Below are 23,342 nucleotides of genomic sequence, written 5' to 3' on the forward strand. Positions count from 1 at the left end.
GAGAGAGAGAGAGAGAGAGAGAGAGAGAGAGAGAAAGCGCATGAGCAGAGGAGGGGCAGAGAGAGAGAGGTAGACACAGAATCCGAAGCAGGCTTCAAGCTCCAAGCTGTCAGCACAGAGCCCGACGCGGGGCTCAAACTCATGAACTGCAAGATCATGACCTGAGCCCAAGTCAGACGCTCAACCAACTGAGCCACCCAGGCACCCCTCCATTTCATTCTTAAAATGGGAATAATAATAGTAACATGGTTATTGTGATGCTAAAATGCAAAGATACCTGAACACAATAAACACAGAGCCAGGCACATAGTAAACATTTAAAAATATTTGTTTAATTTATTGGCATATATATTTATCTTTTAAAGATGTAAGAAGACCCTTCCTCCTACTTTACTATTACCATCAGCATTAGATGTTATCTCTTGGGATGGGATCTCTAGTGATGACCATCTTCTATAATATTAGTTCTTATCATTATCTGAAATTGGAGCTAAATTTTCTTGAACTTGTCTCAAAATAATAGTGTGCCCCATGCATCTGGAGGTGAATACAGGTTTGCATTCCATCCAGATAAAGAATAGCACTGAGGCACAGCTGTTTTCTACACATTATCTCTAACAGTTCCACCAAATGGCTGCTATGTTTGCAATCCCATGAATGGAAATCAACACGGGTGGTCAGAGGCTATATATGAAAATTTGTAACAACTTCTGGGGGTGTAATTATTATTATTTTTCACCACTTTCCATATTTTTCTGTATTTCTGAATATTTAATAATGAGCATATATTGTTTGTGTGTGTGTGTGTGTGTACGTGTATGTGTGTGTGTGTGAGAGAGAGAGAGAGAGAGAGAGAGAGAGAGAGAGAGAGAGACCAGAGAAATAAAAATCTATTTATGACTTAAAAATAAGAATTTTCCCAAATTGCAACTGGTAAGCAGGGCAAGTCAGTAATGAACCTGCCCCTGGTGATAAAGCCCATGTTCATTGCATCTCTCATGAATTCAACAACTATTTGTTGGTTGTCTCCAATGCTCTGTGCCAGGTGCTGTTCTAGGAACAGGGGAAGCAATGAACAAAACTAGCAAAAGTCTCTGCCCTCCTGGAGAGCATGCAGGGGAGAGAAAGACAACAAGTAATTAAAAAATATAAATCATGTATCAGATTGTGGTCAATGCTGTGTAGAAAAAGAAAACAGGAAAAGTGGATAAGGAAGCACAGGGTAGGGTAGGATTTAACCAGGCATAAGACTGAGAGTGACCTCACCAAATAATCTAATTTGTTTTACATGGAATGTCAGCCAAATTAGTAGTTTGCATTGTACAAAAATGTTAGCATGGCTGTCATGCAAGGGACAAAAAGTATGATAGTCAACATTTTCCCTGTTCATCTGCAATGAGCTTAAGAATGCTTTTGTAGAGGGGCACCTGGGTGGCTCAGTTGGTTAAGCGTTCAACTCTTAATTTCAGCTCAGGTCATGATCTCACGGTTTGTGAGTTCCAGCCCTGCATAGGGCTCTGTGCTGGCAGTGCAGAGCCTGCTTGGGATTCTCTCTCTCTCCCACTCTCTCTGCCCCTCTCCTACTTGTTCTCTCTCTCTCTCAAGATAAATAAATTAACTTAAAGAAAAAGAATGCTTTTGAAAAATCTGATAGATTCTAAATACATTTTAAATAAATTAGTTATGTGTGTACTATCCAAATCTTCTTTTGGCCTCGCTTGTATTACAAATAAAATCTAAATGCCAACGTTAAAATAATAGTCCACTCAGTCAATAAGAATTGGCTATCACATCAAAACAGAAGTTAAATCCTGGATGAATGTGTATTAAGAAGGGCCAAACGAAGAAACCAGTTATTGAAAAATTTAGGTAGGCTTGCTCAAAAGTCTAAGTGTTTTTTCTAAGTCTCTCATGCAACTGATTAACTCCTGTTCTTGATCCCGTACTTTATCATTGATGATTACTTTTTAGTCTATGTAAAATAATATACGGGGGGAAAAGTTAGTGAATTTAAAAAAATACTAAAATGTGCCTTACTTGTAGAGTAGGCATTATATAAAGTAAACATCATATTGACCCCTCCCACAAAGTCCAGTGAAAAGGTTCACATCTGAACATGTTGGTATGCATTATTTTCAAATCTATATTTGCACATACATACTGAATCTGTTTCTGTAACTATGTAATATATAAAACTCTTCCACACACACTTCTGTGAATTTTACATATTGAACATGGCTTGCCTTCTTACCTCCAACACAAAACATTCTAAGTAATACCTAAACTCTTTTAAATTGTCCATAGAAACGATGATTAGCATTTGTGGAATGCGGTAACTACGTGATGGCAGCGACGTGACATGAAAAAAATACTAATGTGACATAGAGTTGTATGTCTCTGGTTGAGAGATGACAAAGTTTATGGAAAAGGTCTTCTTCAGTGGGACTTGTCTAATCTTTAACTGGCACCAAACACTAAAATGATAGTAGCACAAAGTCAATGTCACCTGGAAGGTTGGGCCTGGTAAGTTTACCTTCAAAGTACAAATTTTAGCCTCAAGTTTGTCCATAAAGAGTCAGACAAAAAACACCATACATTTCACTTGTCTACACAAAATAACAAGTTTTAAAAAGTATTTCATCCTGGGGGGGGTGCCTGGGTGGCTCAGCTGGTTAAGCGACCAACTCTTGGTTTCAGCTCAGGTCATGATCTCACAGTTCATGGGTTTGAGTCCTGTGTTGGGCTCCATGCTGACAGCGTGGGACCTGCTTGGAATTCTCTCTTTCTCCCTCTCTCTGCCCCTCCCCTGTGTTCACATGTGCTCTCTCTCTCAAAAATAAATAAACTTAAAAAATGAAGTATTTTATCCTGATAAAGGTGATTTCAGTTTCTTGGTAAGAAGAAAAAATTGGGGGGGGGGCAGCAAATATCACTTGTCCTTCTCCACATGCAAAACCTCTGGTGGTGAGAATGGATATGTTCTTACCTATGAATTGTCTAATAATCTTTTCTACTTTAAGTATTGAAATTACCTGAATCTTCTAACTGAAATATCCACAAGTACTTCCTTTACCTTAGTCACTTTCTACCCTCCTATTTCTCAGATATCTTGGAGGAAGCCTGATATTCTAATAGCCATGTTTTCTAGGCCACAAAACTGAGGCTATGGAGGACTACCTCTATCTATGGTGATAAAATGAACACCTAAGATGCACTTTCCAAGATGCTCCACATTTCCTCCCAACTGAATGAATACTTTTGCCCTGGAGCATAAGATCCAGAGGGCAAAGGCCTCTCTGAAGAGATGATGTTTGAACTGAGCAATGGATGACCAGAAGGAGCCCTGCATAAAGCAGTGTTCCAGGAAGAAGGAGCAGCAATCCTTTATCCAGCAGGTGGCTCTCTCTGGGGAGGGCTGTCAGAGAGGCAGCCAGTCCTCGTGACCTTCCATGCTCCCCTCCCTCCATGGGATACTCATGCTAAATGGTGGATGTACAGGGTACCCTCTACTGCCCCTCTCAGCCCTGTCATCTCTCTCCAGTCTCCTTTCCTTTGTTCAGTCTGGGGCAGATCTATTTAAACAGAGGAAAAGAGAGGCAAGCCTCCCTTCCTGTCCAGAGTCTGGGGAGAGGAGACCACCTTCCCTTCTCCCACCTGGTCATCTTATAATGAATGGGGGTAGAGTTGGGTAGGTTAGGGAGCAGAACTTCTGGTTCTTGAATTGGTGCTTCTCCATCAACCCTGGGGGGAAGTGGCTGACTCCAGCTGCTAGGTGTGGTAGGGTCTTTTCTCCTTTAGGCCTCAGCAAAATTCCGTACAATAGGAAAAAAACATTTACCTGATACTCTATTACTCTGGTATAATAGCCATCATTTGGGGAGTATTGGGAGGTGAGATCTGGGGTGTGTGCAGAAGCCTATGTGAGCCACTCAAGCAATGAAAAGTAGATGACTTTCCAGTACAGCTACAACCAGTGAACCTGGGACAGGAGCTTGGGATTCCACCCTTGCTGGTGTGGAAATGAGCAGAAATATCCACAAATGGCAGCTGAAAATGTTCACAATCTAGATGAGGCTTTTTCCATTTGGAAGTGAGCCAGACTCAGTCAATGACTTTGCACCTGTTTATCTGAAGGCTCTTAAAATGATAATCCGAAGAGAGCAGGGATATTTATACACTTGAATAAGTCAGGGTTCTTGTGTGGGTGGAATAAGACAACCAAGTTTATGAGTTTTAGGGCTCAAATTGGTCAGGAGTTGGTGAAGATTTCATTTTTTTTTCCTTTTAATCCAGTTAAACAGGTTTTATTTTTCTTTTGCTTCAGTTATGAAGGGTCTCAGATAATTCATTAGCCTAACTCCATATGACTGGAGGTGTCCTAAGTGGTGATCTCAGGTGAAGGTTTGAATATTTAAAAACACTGTGTGGAGCATACTCAGACCTGTACCCACAATCATTTCTAAGGAGCTGATCAGACTGAGTCCATCCCTCACTGACAGACACCATGACAGATGCCAGAGGAGTCCTTTGAACGTGGGCCTTTCCTCTTCAGAAAACGACATTTTCAGTTGAGAGCTAAGTTGTGCAGCTGGACAGAGTTTGACATGGACAAGGCATTCCCAAACCTTATCCTGGCTATCTCCTGCAAATTTCTAGAATATTACAAATTGAGAACCAAAACTATTTGCTCACAGCTGGCGTGAAGCTAAGGCATCTTCATTTGTTGCAAATAGCCTGCCAATGCTAAGAAAAGAATTCATTTCATCAGTGGCTTAGATTACTGATTAAGTGGGCTCCAATTTAAGCTGTTTCAAACAACCATACTAAAATTAACCAAATAGCCATGTTACTTTAAAAGTAGCCTGTAGCAGGCAATCAATAAATATGTGCTGAATGGAAGAACAAATTTGTCTTTACTGGTGTTTATGAGGTGGGCAGGGAGATGTTAGAAGACTGGAAGGGCTGTTGGACTTAATGCCTGTGATTGAGGGTATACTGACACAAGTGATGTGACACAGTGTCCAGTCAGCCCCTCAATCCCAAAACCCAAGGGCGATTCTGGATTACTGCTGCCCACCTGCATGTCCACAGCCTGTCAGCAAGTCCTGTGAGGCCCACCTCCAAAATATAAGCAGATTTTCTTCTTTCTCCACCTCCACTACCTCAGACAGCTTCAGTTGAAAAGACTAGCCTCCCACACACTGTTTCCACTTACACCCACACAGCAACCTCAGGAACCATCCTGGGACACTGCTCTACTGACAACCCTTCCATGCACTCTGCTCATCCGAGCCCACAAGGCCCTTTATGACTTGACCTCCCCTTCCCTCACCTCTTTTTGTACCTTCTATCCCTTGGCTCAATACTCTTTGGAAACATTGGCCTGCTTTTTGTTCCTCAAATGTGCCTCATGGCCTTTGCACTTGCTGTTTCCTCTGCCTTGAAGGTTCCCCATGTGGCTCACCACTTCTTCTCTCTCAGGTCACAGCTCAGACGTAATCTTCTTAGAGATGCCCTTCCTGGCCTCCTTAGTCACTACTCAGTCACTTTTTATGAAATTACCATGCTTCATTCCCTTTATAGCATTTATTGTAATCTGGCATTCTGTGTTTATTTGCTTACTGTCTCCTTCTAGCAGAGGCAGTGACTTCATCTGTCTTATTCACCACTATTCCCAGCACTTACTCATTGTTCAACCAATAATTGTTGAGTAAATGAAGTGGATGTTTCTTTTCCCCTGATATTTTCTTCTATTTGGATTGTGACAAAAAAAAATCACACAAGTATAACGTGACATTTGAGAGGAAGGTGAGATCATCTATTACCATTTCTTCACTTTGGGATGGGCAAGTGGGGACTGAAGCTCCAAGGTGATTTGCCCAACATCACATAGCTTATCGGGGCAGAGTCCAGAATAAAGCCACATCTCATGATTCAATCTGGCACCCTCTCTACAAAAACCATGGACAGGGCCAGGGTCCAAAACAATTGGATTCTGTGGCCCAGTTAACAGTAGAAAGGAATGTATGTTGAAACGTGGAAGGAAAGATGGGAAAGAAAATATTATAAGACCTCTTAAAATAACAGATATATGTAAGAATATCTCACAATAACAAATAAAGGAAAATATGTATATGGGAAGAGTAGTCATTATTATTAGCAGTGGGAAAAAGGAGTACAATCTGCTGAGTTCTTTTTTTTAAGTTAATTTTAATTTATTTATTTCGAGAGAAAGAGAGAAAGCACAAACAGGGAGGGGCAGAGAGAAGGAGAGGCAGAATCCCAAGCAGTCTCTATGCCATAAGTGTGGAGCCCTATGTGGGGCTTGAACTCATGAACTGTGAGATCATGACCCGAGCTGAGATTAAGAGTTAGATGCTTAACCGACTGAGCCACCCAGGTGTCCCATAATCTGCTGAATTCTATCCCAGGGGCTCCCAACAGTGAATGTGCATGTGGGAAGGGTGTACTTGTTACTCTGTAAGACAACATTGATGTGGAGACACCATGGCAGGCTAGAGAGGTCACACCTTGCCTCAGACATTCACATTCACTTAAACACTGTTCTGGACAAATATAAACTTTTTACGGGGTCAGATTCAGCCTAGAGGCAGTTAGTTTGAGTCCCCTGACATAAATCCTCAGAATCTGGTTGGTTCTCAGGTTATACCAAATATATAATGAACTTGACTTGTAGTTTAGTGTTGAACAGATCTACTCTGATGGGAGAAATGATAAAAAGAAGCCATTGGATTGCTTCTAAATCTAAGTCATCTTCTCTTTCTACCAAAGCCATGCCCAGGGTTTCACAAATAAGTGACCACTTAGGCAGAAAATCCCTCAGGAGATGGTAAGGAGAAGAGGGGGTTGGTTTGTTGGTTAGTGCTATGCACTCAGCACTCCACACACACACAATTTTTTTCTTTATTTGGACTCCGGGCTGTAACAGGTTGTGTCTGAGCCTGGAAGATGGTCAAGTACTCTGGAAAGAGGTCATTCCTGGTCACTGGGGTGGGAATCCCAGAATGTGTCATTGCGTTAGGAAGGAACCCATGGTTGGGTTGAGCGAGGGCAATGGAAAAAAGGGAAAAGGTCTAGGGATTAACATCAAAGAAGGATATAGTAAGAGGAATTAGAAGAGTAGCAAGTAATTACAGGGAGAACTCTTTACATGATAAAATCTCTGAAAGTAAGAAGACTCTTCAGGGCTTCATCAATCAGTTTATTTAGTGAAATTTAACTTATACTCCCTATGTAACAGCAGCTTGAAGGTAAGTTCTATTTATTTCTTAATATTCACTTATTTACTTATTCATATATTATTTGTTGGGTGTCTAGTACACCCTAGGCACTTATAGACTGAGAATACGGTGGATAACAGCAACAACAAAATGACATGTGTTCATAAAGCTACATTTTAGTTGTGGAGATAGTATCTTAATAAGTAAATCACATAGTGGGTTAAATTTCAACTGAGAGGTACTTTGATAGGCGCTTCATGCATGTCTGATCTTCATGTGGGAAAGACAGATGGCATTCCTGAGAGAGAGATGGACAGTCAAGTGCAGAGCTGAAGGAAAAGTAAGAGTCTGCCAGGCAGAGCTTGTGGAGAAAGATTCCAGAAGGAGGAAGTAGCATGTGCAAAGATTGTGTGAAGGCAGGAGACCTTGGAGGAAATTCGAGGAGACCCCTGTAGCTGGAGCTGAGCACATGATTGAGCTAGAGTGCGAAAAGGAGTCAGAGCTGTAGGTGGGGCTAGACCGTGTACACGGCAGACCCAAGGAGTAAAGTAAAACAGACCAAGCAGACTTTTAACACTTTCCAGTGGTAAAATTCAAAAACAGCTGGATAATACCAGCGTGGGTGAGCATGGGAAAACAGTGCTCTTCTGAAATGCCGGGAGACACGTTTCTGGAGGACAATTGGGCGAAGTATATTGCGGTTGACTCTTGAACAATGTGGGGGGTAGGGAAGTTAGGAGTGCCACCACCCACATAGTTGAAAATCCAGTATAACTTTTGACTCCCCCAAAACTTAACTACTAATAGCCTACTGTTGACCTGAACCCTTACAGATAACAAAACAGTCAATTAACATATTTCGCATGCTATATGTATTATATATTGTTTTCTTACAATAAAGTAAGCTAGAGAAAATAAAATGTTGTTTATCAAACCTTAAGGAAAATCCATTTTCAGTACTGTACTATACTGCTAAATCTGCATGAAAGTGCATCCTCACAGTTCAAATCGTTGCTCAAGGGTCAACTGCATAAGGCTTCCTATAATATCCTTTGATACAACAGTTCTACTTCTAGGAACTTATACTAAAGAAATAATCAGATGAAGGCACTAAGAGAGTGTATTTAACTTTGCATGAAGGAGAATTTCACAAATTGGAGGTTGTTACTGCTTTTCTGTTCGTCTGAATTTTTCTTTCTGAGTATGCAAAGCAGTTTACTCATCTGAACAGATTGCTTTTTCCGCCTATGCCCATAACCAAGTAAAAATAAAAATCAAACATTGCTAGTTTGGTCAATGTCTTAGTTGTTCTCAATATGATAAGGCCATTTGGTAAGAATGTGGACATTTAAAAAAGAAAAATCTAAACCACATGTCTCGTGGACCTTGCTATTTAAGGTACTGTTCAGGAGCCACAAATCACTGCCTGTCCATGGCGACTGTTTTAGGTAATGTGATTTTGCAACACGGCAGCTTGGACACTGTGCTGCTTATGTCGGCAAGTGATATGGTTCAGTTTTCCTGTCTCACATAATACGGTGCCCCTGGTACATGGATTGTAAGCCTTCAGGTCTACAACTATGACTTTTAAAGGTGATTTAAATGTGGTTCCACGCATTTTGGAATGTCATCAAGAACTGGGGCTACCAACCATCACCCTAGAATACATATAATCATGTTAATATTCAGCATCATGGGGCTTAATAGGGCTCCAGTAAACGGTAAATGAGTCCTACCTCAACTCTCAGAGTAAAGAAGACAGATTCAGCCTGCTTCCAATGGTCAAGTGACCAGGAAACAGGAGATAAATGAACTTCCCTGAATCTGTTTCCTTACTTGCAGACTGGCAATAATGATAGTATCATCTCATCAGGTTATTTATGGGGACAAATGAGCTAATACAAATAAAGAACTAAGAGCCAGTATGCCCCCAAAGTGACAACTATCCCTATCCACAATAAAGAGATGCCACGAGAGATGAAATTTTCCAAATTCAAAGCTTTGAATCCACTGGGAGGAAAATGCTGTTACTGAAGACAAAGGGGGGATGTCTAAGTGTATCCTTGAAACTCCTGCTTCAAGCAACTCGGTCTTTGTGTTACTAGCCCAAAAGTGACAGAAGCAGCACTCCTTGGTTTCCAGGACAGAGAGGAAGGGGGTGGACCTGGGCAACACGTGGGGATGAGCAGTGGCCAGAATTAACATTACTGCCCTGGAGGAGGGGAGGCAGTGGGGGTAAGCTTGTGGAGGCAAATTTATTTATTTATTTATTTAGCTTAGATTCATTTATTTATTTAATATAATTTATTGTCAAGTTGGCTAACATAGAGTGTATACAGTGTGTTTTTGGTTTTGGGGGTAGATTCCCTTGATTCATCGCTTACATACAACACCCAGTGCTCATCCCAACAATGATCCCATCCCTCTTCAATGCCCATCACCCACTTTCCCCTCTCCACCCCCCCACTTCAACCCTCAGTTTGTTCTCTGTATTTGAGAGTCTCTTATGGTTTGCCTCCCTCCCTCTCTATAACTATTTTTTCCCCTTCCCTTCCCCCATAGTCTTCTGTTAAGTTTCTCAAGTTCTACATATGAGTGAAAACATATGATATCTGTCTTTCTCTGGCTGACTTATTTCACTTAGCATAATACCCTCCAGTTCCATCCATGTTGCTGCAAATGGCAGGATTTCATTCTTTCTCATTTCCAAGTAGCATTCCATTATATAATGTAAACCAAACCACATCTTCTTTATCCATTTCAGTTGATGGACATTTAGGCTCTTTCCATAATTTGGCTATTGTTGAAAGCGTTGCTATAAACATTGGGGTACATGTGCCCCTATGCATCAGCACTCCTGTATCCTTTGGATAAATTCCTAGTAGTGCTATTGCTGGGTCGTAGGGTAGTTCTATTTTTAATTTTTTGAGGAACCTCCACACTGAGTTCCAGAGCGGCTGCACCAGTTTGCATTTCCACCAACAGCGCAAGAGGGTTCCTGTTTCTCCACATCATCGTGTGGAGGCAAATTTAAAGAAAGCAGACTTTGACCCAACATAAACAATGAATGGTTACCTTGGGAAAAGTCATCTCTAGATAGCCACAGGCTATATGATTTTCCAATAAGCACAAACCTCCCAAATCCTGAAGAGTCTTATTTCATTTTTAAAGAAATGTCTTTTCCTTATTTACTTGACATCGTTCAAAGGGACATTTTGTGAAGGTTCTATGCACAGACCCTAAAGTCAGGAATACCTGCATTTGTTTCCTGCTTCTGCCCCTCTCTTGGCTATGTGAACTTAGGCAAGTTAATGAACCTCTCTGGGCCAGGGATGATATTAATTACATCCATTTCAATCAGCTGCTGTGAAAATTCAGATAATATATGTAAAGTGTTTCAATATTGACTAGCACCTACCAAAATGCTCACTATTATTATAATTATTATTTTTCTTTTTTCATCTTCTGGTCCCTGGACTCCTCATTTTTATAGATGCTTGGCACCTTTATGGATATTTTTCTCCTTACCAAACTTGAGACCCAGCTTGTCATTTTACAGTAACATTTTCCAACATTCTGAATCCTCTGCCACCATGATCCCAAGATTGGCTGCTGAAATGGAGTGGTGCCATGAGAATCAAAGTGCATGTCTGTGTTGTCAAGTGAGATGTCAACATTTCTGCAATGATGTCAAGGCTGATACAATGCAAGAATACCAGCATTAAAAAAAAATGTTTATTTATTTTTGAGAGAGAAGGGTGGGGGAGGGACAGAGAAAGAGAGAGAGAGAGAGACAGAGAGAGAGACAGAGAGAGAGAGACAGAGAGAGAGAGAATCCCAAGCAGGCTCCACGCCATCAGTGCAGAGTTTCATGCGGGGCTCAAACTCATGAACCATGAGGTTATGACTTGAGCTGAAATCAAGAGTCAGACACTTAGCTGACTAAGCCACCCAGGTCCCCCAATATACCAGCTTTGAAATCACATCCACCTGAGTTCAAATCCTGCCTCTGGTAGTTAACAGTTTACTTGGCCTTAGACAGCATGGTCTCTCATGCCTCCATTTGCTAACCTGTGAAATTGAGCCACAGTATCTATGGGGCTGGGCTAGACATCTTCCATGTGCCCTGCCAGATGTCGCTCTACCCATCTCCATTTAGTTCTATGCTCTGAAACTCCTTTGCCCTCTGGCTCCATATGGGAAGGACCCAGAGGTAGGTTCACACCTCTGCCTCCTGGAAGGGCCTGCAGTGGTTTGGACTTCTTCAAACACAGTTTGACTGTCACTGCTGAGCACAAAAAAAACTTGCCCATGGAGTAAGCCTAACTTTGTAGTCTGTAATTTGACATAGTTCCTGATCTGACAGGAGTCTAACTTTTATTTCCTCTTAGTCCCCTTGATGGCCCCCCATACTGATGAAACCGAATTACTTGCTCACTGTTTCCTGAACACGTCCTTGTGCCTTTACTTCTGCTGTTCCCTGCTAGGGCCTGACCACACATGACTAAATCCTACCTTATGCATTGGTCTGGCTCACATGCCTTTAAGGTATTCTCTCCCTTGATTCCTAAACACAGGAATTGCTCTCTTGCAAGAACTCCTATATCCTATTTGATATGACTGTGTGTGTATCTTTCTTTCAGCACTTTATCATGACCTGCTTCATATTACAATTATGTGCTTCATTTCCCATGTTGTTTTGTAACTTCCATGGAGAAATGTCTGTATTTTATTCATCTGGTGCCTCCCACAAGGGCTTGCCCATGCAGGGTGCTCAACAAAGACTTCATGAATGGTGTGTGTGGTGCTGTTGGTGGGTGAGGTCCATATGCTGGCTGCAAGACTTTAAAAGGACTTCTTTTGGGTGTTCTTCAGCTGTATAACCAAGTATTGTGTTTCTGTATAGTACTGCTCAGGGCAAGGGAAAGGATGAGGAGTAAATTCATCTCTAATCTCTGTTTTGAATCACTACTACTTATAGTTCATGACAAAACACTGTCTAAAAAGGCTCGCTAGGGGTAACCCTGCATGAATGATGATATTCCAGAACAGATGGCAGGCTCTGGGGGAGGGGAATGTGTGAAGGGAGAGCGTAAAGGGAAATTTTCACTCTCTGCCTGCCAACCAGGAAAAATCGAATACGTCCTCCACACTAGTGTCTTTGATTCCCCTCTTAACAAGAGGACACACCATAATAAATTAAGATTTACATCTTTGCAATAAATGCTGCCAAGATGCATTGAACTTGTGTTATGTGTCCCAGCACGGCCATGTGCCTTGGGGGATACTGAGGACCACAGGCAGGGTCTCTGCCCCTAATTTATTGCTCAGGTTTACATGGGAAGCAAAATGTAAAAATAATACCATCCATAGAGAGGAGGCATATGGATGGATTCATTATTTGACAGACTCTGCCCTGAAGCCATTCATGAATTGAAAGCATTTTAATATAATTTGAGGTTACATTAGGTGGGCCAGATTCTCCATGCCTGAGTTACTCTCTGGGAAGAAATGAGGTTCCTTTAAGGTAGCCAGGGGTAAAAATAGCTCACTGTGGACTTTGAATTGGAGCTAAACATTTACCTCGTATGAAGCAACCTTTGCTGGCTACCTGCCTTTCTGGCTCCAGATTGGGCCTTTACTTCTGTCCCTCATCTCAGAAACTCAAACCGACGCGCTGCTCATGGCCATTTGAGGGAAGTGCCCAGAATGGTCTTGGATCCTGTGGGTTGGCCACAGGGGCACAGGCGACCTGCTGGGGCTGCGGCTGGCAGGGGGAAGGAGCAGGTTGGGTTACAGAACACCCAGCAAGTGGAGCACATGTCTTCCTCTCCTGAGCTCCCATCTAGCTAGTATTGAAATTTACTTCACACAGTCTGTGACTTGGAAATGAAGAAACAAAATTTCACATTTATAATGTCACTTAATCTATTGGTAACTGCTTGATTCTTGCTGTTCTTGTCTGTTTTCCCAGCAACCTGCTTCACAGAGTGATTGGGAGGTGAGCTGAAGTAGGTTAAAGCACATGGTAAGCATGCAAAAATATTAGGTGTTATGGGGGGCTCAGTAGGTTAAGCGTCTGACTTTTGCTCAGGTCATGATCTCATGGTTCATGAGTTTGAGCCCTGCATCGAATCCCTATTTGGGATTCTCTCTCTCTCTCTCTCTCTCTCTTCCTCTCTCTCTCTGCCCCTCCCTGACTTGTACTGTATCTCTCAAAAATAAATAAACTTAAAAAAATAAATCTTAGGTGTTATATTGTAAAATTCATCACTTGCTACTTTGTGTCTCAACCCATTAACTCCTTGAGAGCAGAACATATATTTGACTCCTCCTTGATTCAACCTAGCACAAAGCATAGGTAAATTCCTCCCTTCTATTCTTTAATACTTTCTGATGATGTATCCTAAAAAAGTAATATTTAATACTAACTGCTAGTCCTCTTCGTTGTTTTATACCCACATATATATTATACATATTCCTCAATCCGGCACCTACTGGTTCAGGAGAAAAGCACTCTGCATCTCTTGACCAGCAGGGCTCATCACTTAGAGCTGAATTTGGAGTGGCTCAGGGAGGGCATTGGTGTCCCCTCATTTGTGAAGGTTTTTATTTATTTCTTTTCTTTTCTTTTTCTTCTCCTTCTTCTTCTTTTTTCTTTTCTTTTTTTTTTCTTTTTTTTTTGCCACAGATGAATAGACATCAGCTCTTGCAGCTGCTCTATTGACCCTGTCCAAAGGAAATCCACTCTAAAAATAGAATTGAAGGGAACAAATGGTCTGCCTGATAACCTATTTTGAGGGGTAGGGGGTTGGAGATTCAAAAATGAAAGTATGTTATCAAGTAGGATGAGAAATATAAAGATTGGAAAAGTTTTAAGGCATGATTTCTAGCATAAAGTTCAATTGGCCAAATTCATAGCCATATGCCACCTATAGAGATTAAACGTGTAAAATTGCCAATATCAGATACAGCCTAATGTTTTGAAGTTTTACATGATCCTTCCTATATATAGCAAGGCTCTTGGTATCTTAGGAACACAATTATAAAAAATTTCATCATAAACCACAGGCCTTTAAAATGATGTCAAGGGGAAAGCCCTAAAGACTCCACCAAAAAAAACTTCTAGAACTGATGAAATAATTCAGTAAAGTTGCATGATATAGAACAAATGTATGGAAATTTGTTGCATTTCTATATACTAATAATGAAGCAGCGGAAAGTGAAATTAAGAAAATAATCTCATCGGCAATTGCCAAATAGTAAAACATGTAGGAATAAACTTTACTGAAGAGGTGAAAGACTTGTACTCTGAAAACTATAAAACTGATGAAAGAAATTGAAGACAATGCAAAGAAATGGAAAGACATTCCATGCTCATGGTTTGGAAGAACGGATATTGTTAAAATGTCCTTACTACCCAAAGCAATCTGCAGATTTAATGCAATCCCTATCAAAATACCAACAGCATTTTCCACAGAACAAGAACAAACAATACTAAAATTTGTAGGGAACCATGAAATACCCTGAATAGCCAAATCAATCTTGAAAAAGAAAAACAAAACTGGAGGTATCACCATTCTAGACTTCAAGTTCTATCACAAAGCTGTAGTAAACAAAACAGTATGGTACTGGCACAAAAACAGACACATAGATCAATAGAACAGAATAGAGAGCCAGAAACAAACCCACAATTATATGGTCAATTAATATTCAACAAAGGAGGAAAGAATATACAATGAGAAAAATTCTCTTCAACAAACGGTGCTAGGAAAACTGGACAGCTACATGCAAAAGAATTAAATTGGACCACTTTCTCATACAATACAAAAATAAATTCAAAATGGATTAAAGACATAAATGTGAGACCTTAAATCATAAAAATCCTAGAAGAGAATACAGGCAGTAATTTTTCTGACATAGGCCATGACAATAATTTTCTGGATAGGGCTCCTGAAGCCAGGAAAACAAAAACAAAAATAAACTGTTGGGACTACATCAAAATAAAAAGCTTCTGCACAGTAAAGGAAACAAATAGAAAAACTAAAAGTCAATCTACTGAATGGGAGAAGATATTTGCAAAGGATATATCTTAAAAAAGGGTTAGTACCCAAAATATATAAAAAACTGATACAACTCAACACCCAAAAAATAAATAATCCTATTAAAAACTGGGCAGAAGACATCAACATTTATCCAAAGAAGACATCCAGGTGGCCAACAGACACATGAAAATATGCTCATCATCACTCATCATCAGGGAAATGAAAATCAAAACCACAATGAGATATTGCCTCATACCTGTCAGAATGGCTAACATAAAAAACACAAGAAACAACATGTGTTGGTGAGGATGTAGAGAAAAAGAAACACTTTTGCACTGTTGGTGGGGATGTAAACTGGTGCAGCCATTATGGAAAACAGTATGGAGTTTCCTCAAAAAAGTTAGAAACAGAATTACCGTATGATTCAATAATCACACTACTGGATATTTACCCCCAAAATACAGAAACATTAACCCAAAAGGATACATGGCACCCCTTTGATTATTGCAGAATTATCTACAATAGCCAAATTATGGAACCAGCCCAAGTGTCCATTGATAGATTAATGGATAAAGAAGAGGCGGTACATATAAACAATGGAATATTATTCAGCCACAAAAAGGAATGAATCTTGCCATTTGCAATAGAATGGATGGAGCTAGAGGGTATAATGCTAAGTGAAAGTCAGTCAGAGAAAGACAAATACCACATGATTTCACTCATATGTGGAATTTAAGAAACAAAACAAATGAACAGGGAAAATGAGAGAGAGAGAGAGAAAGAGAGAGAGAGAGAGAGAGAGAGAGAGAGAGAAGAGAGAGAGAGAGAGAGAGAGAGAGAGAGAGAGAGAAACCAAGACACAAACTCCTAACTACAGAGAACAAAGAGGTGGTTAACGAAGGGGAGGTGGGCAGGAGGATGGGTGAAATAAGTGAAGGGGATTAAAGAGTACACTTATGATGAGCACTGAGAAATGTATAGAGTTGTTGAATCAGTTTTGTATGCCTGAAACAAATACAACACTATTATTAACAATACTGGACTTAAAATGAAAAAACTTAATAAAGGAAATAATAAAATGGTGCCAAGGGGCTTCCAGGTTTCCCAACTCTTCAGAGAACACATAGTTCCCAGGGACTCTTGGTATTATCATGGCACAAACTGAGTACTCACCAAACACATAACGTCACCCTGGACTTTCTCTATGAACTCACAGCCCAAAGCCTTGCCTGGGAGACCTTGTTCCTGTGGGATTCCAATTTTCCCTTCTCCCAGAGTAAATTGGAAGTGATCTAAATGAAGGGAGAGCAAATCAAACAGCAGAATCACAACCTACAACTTGAGTGGACTGATGTTATACATGGAAGCCCCTAGAAGTGTGGCTAAAACCATTAACTTTTTTTAGTGTATGTTCTTATGTAGGGTTTTTAATATGTTAAAACCTTATGTAGGGTTCAAACCTTATGTAGGGTTCAAACCTTATGTAGGGTTTAATATGTTAAAACCTTATGTAGGGTTTAATACATGTTAATATGTAGGGTTTTATGTAGGGTTGGTTTCCATACAACACCCAGTGCTCATCCCAACAGGTGCCCTCCTCAATGTCCACCCCCCACCCTCCCTTCATCCCACCCCCCATCAGCCCTCAGTTTATTCTCAGTATTACTCTGCCTTATAGAGGCAGAAGACCCCTTGAGGCAGTCAGAAGGAAGGAACTGAGGAGAAGCCCAGGCCAGCACCTCAGGGGCCCCTGTGCTCTGCTAATTTCTTCAAAACCATCTAAGTCATCCTCCAGTGCCTGGGATTGATGGGGTTGCCAGAATCTTCTGGGTGGGGTGTCTTGATCCCAGACCAGGACTTATTTAGAGCCCTTGGTTCCCCATGGGCTCTGGCTTGTTTTTCTCTCTTTTGAGGAACTCTCTGATCCTCTACCCCCACTTCCCCCCCATTGTACACATGTGGGGTTGTTAAGTGCTGATAAGCATGGGGGACTTTGTGCTTATGGGATCTTCTGGGGGCTCTGGGCTGGGCCCCAGTTCCAAACTGGAGGCTTGACAAGTGGATCATCTCCACTATCTTGCTCAGTATTTCTCACATAGAATTGCATGACATTGGGCAGCCAGTGTGGGGCTGACATTCTGATTTTGAGTTATTCAAACTGTTTCTATAGATAAGTCCCTGGAAAGAAATTTGTTCCTCCTCTCCACCCCCTTACCCTTGAGGCAGCCCTGGAGAAGACAAGTGGAGGGAAAGAGGAATGAATGGAAAACTGGCAAAATGAGGGTGGCAATTTAATAAAAGGCCTGAAAGAAACCAGGAAACCCACCTGAGAAGATTCTGGGGAATGTCTATGGTCAGGTGTCTAAGAATTTTGTATATGCTAAGTTGTTCAATCCTCACAACAATCCCAGGAGGTAGGAACTAGGGCCACCCCAATTTACAAAAGAGGGGGAAAGAAGAAGGAAAGAAGGAAGGAAGGGAGGAAGGAAGGAAGGAAGGAAGGAAGGAAGGAAGGAAGGAAAGCCCAGAGAAATTAGATACCACCTAAGATTACACAAGAGCTAGAAAGTGGTAGAGACGGCTTTTAGTCATTAGGGTTGACTCCAGAATCTATGGTCCAAAACACTTGGCTATTTGTGACTAATGTGGATTCTTAATTTATTAACTGCGTAGCATGTGATATAACCACTTCCATTGCCCCCCAACTTTCCAGTAAACTTTATAAGTGACTGGTTATGTTTTAAATTTTGCTTTGTTTAGAAACCAGTAAAAAGGCTATTTCTTGTTTAGATATATAAAGTAAAGAGGCAGGAATGCCTGGGCAGCAGTGACCATGTGACCATAAGACTTTCTGGAGTTCAAACCAATCTTTGGGAAGGCGTATATATCAGTCAGGATACCAACAGGGAAAGCCAACAACCTCATAGGGTTTAACTGAGAGTTTAATGAAGAAACTCTGGGGGGACAGAGTTAAGGGAACCAGCAAAGGAGGGTGGAGCACGAAGGGACTAGCCATAGACAGAAGCTTTTATATGCTTTGTCCTTAAGGGGCAAAGGGAGGTAACTGTGTTATCAAGTCTTGAGAGAGCTTGGAACCTTGGAAGGTAGATCACCTACCCAGAGCTATGACTACAGAATGAAGAACCATGGACACAGGAAAGAAGCAGAGACAGTAAATATCTCCTCCTCTTTCTCTTTCCAACCTCTGATATCCCGCATATGTTTCCACTGGTCAAACCCAACCCAGAAGCCAGAAGGCAAAGGGACTCTGATGATGCAAACTAAGGGTCAGCATCTGGGGGGGGGGCCTCAGATGGTTAAGCATCTGACACTTTTTTCCCCCCAATGCTTATTTATTTTTGAGAGAGAGAGAAAGAAATAGAGAGTATGAGTGGGGAGGGGAAGAGAGAGAGGGAGACACAGAATCCCAAGCAGGCTCTAGGTTTTGAGCTGTCAGCACAGAGCCTGAGGTGGGGCTCGAACACATGAACCTGACCCAAAAATTATGACCTGAGCCGAAGTTGGATGCTTAATCGATTGAGTCACCCAGGTGCCCCAAGCATCTGACTCTTGATTTTGGCTCAGGTCATAATCTCACGGTTTGTGGGTTTGAGCCCCACGTAGGGCTCTGTGCTGACAGTGCAGAGCCTGCTTGGGATTCTCCCTCTCCTCTCTCTCTTCCCCTCCCCTGTACTCGTTCACTGTCTTTCTTTCTCAAAATAAATAAGTAGATAAAATTAAAAAAAATAAAGGTCAGTCTTTGAAGACACAGAGGAGGCAGAGAAAGATGAAGGAGAAGCAAACATAAAATTATAGCACTGAGATTGGAACTTTCATAAGCTCTGGAAGTACTGGAAGTGTGTGTGTGTGTGTGTGTGTGTGTGTGTGTGTGTGTAGAAAGACACTAGTTTGGGTTTGGGTTCAGGCTCTAAGCTGAGCTTCAGTTGTTCCTAGATTTCATCAAAAGTCCAGATATGTACTAGGAAAATTGAAGTCTGTAAAGGCATATGCTTGGACTTCCCAGGAGCCTGGGTACATCTCGAGGTCTCTCTATGACTGAGAACAGCCTTCTGCACTTGTCTGAGTCAGTGTGAAGATCCCAGGGCGTGGACTGAACAATCTGGCTTCCTGAAGCTAATGGTCACCTCTCTTGACTAGCCCACTGGACTAGCCCACTGTCAGAGGGGCTCATTCTATTCAGATGTCAGTGATACTGATGAGTGAGGCATCCACAAACTACTTCTGAGTGTCAGAGAAAGTATTGAGAACATTGCACAGCTCATGTAAGAGAGACTACATTATGATTTATTATTTAAAAAAATTATATAATGTTATCTGCACTCAACATGCTATGTAAGTGACACATGATTCTCATTTGATTGGTTATTTTAGGTGAAACCTTCATTAGAAATAGTGGTTGCTTTCATGTTTCATTAATCTTAAGACAGAGGACTTTTAGGCAAGGGGTAATGATCTTTCAGAATAAGTTTCTACTATATAGGCTTTCATTTATTATCTTGAAAGTCCAACAAGGTCCACTTGTTTGGACTTGAAGTAATGTCATTTGACATTGGAATTGCTACCCCGTAGAATACGATTATACTGATCACAGTAAAATGTGACTCCCATCTCATAGTTTTCTCTCTACCTTGTAAACCTGAAAATTGGAATAGGAACAAGAGTTGAAAGTTTTTAGGAAGCAAATTGTTGTTAGTGCCTAACAACTCATTTGCAACAATTTATTCTAGCAGAAAATGTCAGGTGTGTGTTGGCCATCCTGTCACTGGAGCCAGCGATGATTTATTTGCTCCTTGACCATGGAAAAATGAGGGATTTAGAAGGTCAGGGACAACATATTGATGTGGATTTTGTAGGGTAGGGTTACTCCACACTCCAGCAGTAGTATTGGAGTCCTGTGGCTTTGCTGAAACCTTCTAGCGCTTTTCACTAACCCCCGTAAGTGGGTTTTTCATCTGATCTTGGCTTCTACTTTACAGTAACAAACAAACAAACAAACAAACAAACAAAACCCCACAAACCATAATGTGGCTAATACAATGTTCATGATTAGGTTGCATAAGGTGATGCCGTGATATGATCTCTGAGATTACCTTTGAAATGTTTGAAGTGTCATTTTGTTCTTACCTTTTTCAGAGGAGTGTTGGCCCTTTAGGCTAGGGATTTCTTGCCCCCCCCCTTTTTTTTTTAAATCTTTTTGTTTTTCAGTGCTCCTTATCATCTTGGCCTTGGCTATGTGGTTATTTCAAGGCCACTGTCATCCAAATGCTACTCAGTGAAGTGATGCAGCCTCTTAGTGTTGGATTCCAGGCCCAAAGCCCTCTGAGAGTACAGGGAGGGGGTGCAGAGTAGGCCAGAGAAGCTACAAGAGAGAGAAGAGGACCATGTTCTGAAATGCCATCCCATTAAAACTGTCCATGTGAAGGATAAATTCCAGCAAATATACCTTTTGATGCTTTGCTGAACTTCTAAGATCCGAAGGCAAGCTCTAAGGGCAAAAATCTTAAACATAAAAAAACCAGAAACACATAGAAGTAGGGCTAACCCTGAGACTCTCCCAGCTCCCCATACAGCCAAGATACCTGGAGACGTCACATTCTCAGTGAAATGAAGGGGTAGGCTGGGAAAAAAAATCTGCCTGCTAGCAAAAGTCACCACCAAAACAAAAACAAAAGCAAAAGCAAAAAACACAAACAAACAAACAAAAAAACTGTTGGTGGGGGAAAAAAAAGACAATAACAATTTCTTCTCTAAAGAAGGCCTTCTCTAGTCAGAGGCCTGCCTTTTAGAAGATCTGGGATTCCAATCCACACTACCCACTTAGTCAGGGACACCCCAAACCTAGAAATGAAGTGACCCCAGGTTAGTGGCAGCCCTGGCACACCCTCTCTGGAGAGAATTACCCTCAGTCAAGTTCCCACAAGTTCCCACAGGTTATCAAAACCTAAGCTTATAATAAAAAGATTACTAGGTGCTTTAAGAAACCATATATACCATGAGTGAGACTCACCAGAACCACAAAACAAAACAAAACAAAACCAAGAAAAACAAACACCAGTTCAAGACCCTGGTAAGATCTCAGATATTAAAAATTTCACGCCAAGCTCCACCGGGATTCCCACTGCTGTGAGTAAGCTCTGTGGTGTTCACAGCATCTGTCATGGTTCGTTCGCTAAACTGTATCGTCGCTGTGTCCCAGAACATGGGCATCGGCAAGAATGGGGACCTGCCCTGGCCGCCGCTCAGGAATGAATTCAAGTATTTCCAAAGAATGACCACAACCTCATCAGTAGAAGGTAAACAGAATTTGGTGATTATGGGTAGGAAGACATGGTTCTCTATTCCCAAGAAGAATCAACCTTTAAAGGACAGAATTAATATAGTCCTCAGTAGAGAACCTCCAGGAACCTCCACAAGGAACTAATTTTCTTGCTAAAAGTCTGGATGATGCCTTAAAACTTATTGAGCAACCAGAATTAGCACATAAAGTGGACATGGTTTGGGTAGTGGGAGGTAGTTCTGTTTATAAGGAAGCCATGAACAGGCCAGGCCATCTTAGGCTACTTGTGACAAGGATTATGCAGGAATTTGAAAGTGACACATTTTTTCCAGAAGTTGATTTGGAGAAATACAAACTTCTCCCAGAATACCCAGGTGTTCTTTCTGATATCCAGGAGGAGAAAGGCATTAAGTACAAATTTGAAGTATAGGAGAAGAACAATTAATGTGAAGGTGTTTTCTGGTTTATTTCAAGTTAGTTGCTCCCCCTCCCCTCCAATTCTATATTTTTTTAATATTAGAAAAAAAGACTTTTGTGACTTTAGGTCAATGGGTAATCATTTCTTTTAAAAAAATGTTTTTTTAACATTTATTTATTTTTGAGAGACAGAGAGAGACAGAGCATGAGTAGGGGAGGGCAGAGAGAGAGGGAGACACAGAATTCGAGCAGGCTCCAGGCTCTGAGCTGTCAGCACAGAGCCCGACGTGGGGCTCGAATTTACGAACCATGAGATCATGACCTGAGCCGAAGTTGGATGCTCAACAGACTGAGCCACCCAGGTGCCCCAATGGGTAATTATTTCTAAGCAATGAGATTTTGTAAGTTGATCCTAATTAGACTATAGTTAAGATTAGTTTTAACTAGACCATATCAGATAATCATTTGTGAAACCTTTTTTGCTATAGCTGTATGATGCCCATCAAGGACCAGCACCTGCCTACAGTAGCATATCTTTCAAAAACTCAAGTGAAAAAATTCCCTGAGAGCATGAGTTGAAACCAGGACCTATAGAGATAGAACTAGACAGACTTGTCCAAAGATCAGACATGGATTATAAACAGAAGAGATAGAACTCAGATATTAAAAGAAAAGTAAATCAAAATAGGGACTTTGAATTCTCTATGCATTTCACTCTTCTCAAAAAAGGTTCTGTTCATTCAGGCAATCATTAAGTTGAGGGAACTCTGGTATATTCCACTGGGATAGTAAAGAGGCAGGTAGGACACTGCCTTTTTGAAGGTAAAAAGAAAAGGTCTGAGACCTCTAAAAACTCTGTCTCTGAACTTCTGTGAGATTCCATGGATGTTACAATGATAGAAGAATAAATTGTTCTCTACAAAAAAGAATGACTTAAAACAAGCATATGGCTAAAATTAGAAACTGAAAAGGTAATGAACTGAAACTAGATAATGCTAGAAACCAAAATTATGAAGTTGGAAACAAAATTAAACTTCACTGAATTAAAAAGTGAAAATTAAAACATGTTTTCCTATCATGTTAGCAAAGATTTGGATTGTTTAGTAACCAAAGAAAGAGGATTTTTTGCCTTGTAAATTAATACAACTTTTTTAGAGTTTAAGTTAACAATATCGATTAAAATTAAAATTATTCTGGGTTTGGACCCAGAGCTGAGCTTCCACTTCTAAATACTAATCCTGAACAACAAAGAGATAGACCTAAGGGGAAAAAAAAAGATTTCAGATATTAAAATTATCAGATATAGAACATAAAATAATTTTTAGATGCACATTTATTTAT

At 40.9% G+C, this 23,342-nt stretch overlaps 1 pseudogene; it reads left to right on the forward strand.

Annotated features, from left to right (window-relative positions):
• Positions 1 to 21,343: 21,343 nt before the first annotated feature.
• On the forward strand, positions 21,344 to 22,127 carry LOC122488955 (annotated as a pseudogene).
• The last annotated feature ends 1,215 nt before the right edge of the window (positions 22,128 to 23,342 follow it).

Source organism: Prionailurus bengalensis, chromosome B2, assembly GCF_016509475.1.
Source record: "Prionailurus bengalensis isolate Pbe53 chromosome B2, Fcat_Pben_1.1_paternal_pri, whole genome shotgun sequence".
In the NCBI taxonomy this organism is placed as follows: domain Eukaryota; kingdom Metazoa; phylum Chordata; class Mammalia; order Carnivora; family Felidae; genus Prionailurus; species Prionailurus bengalensis.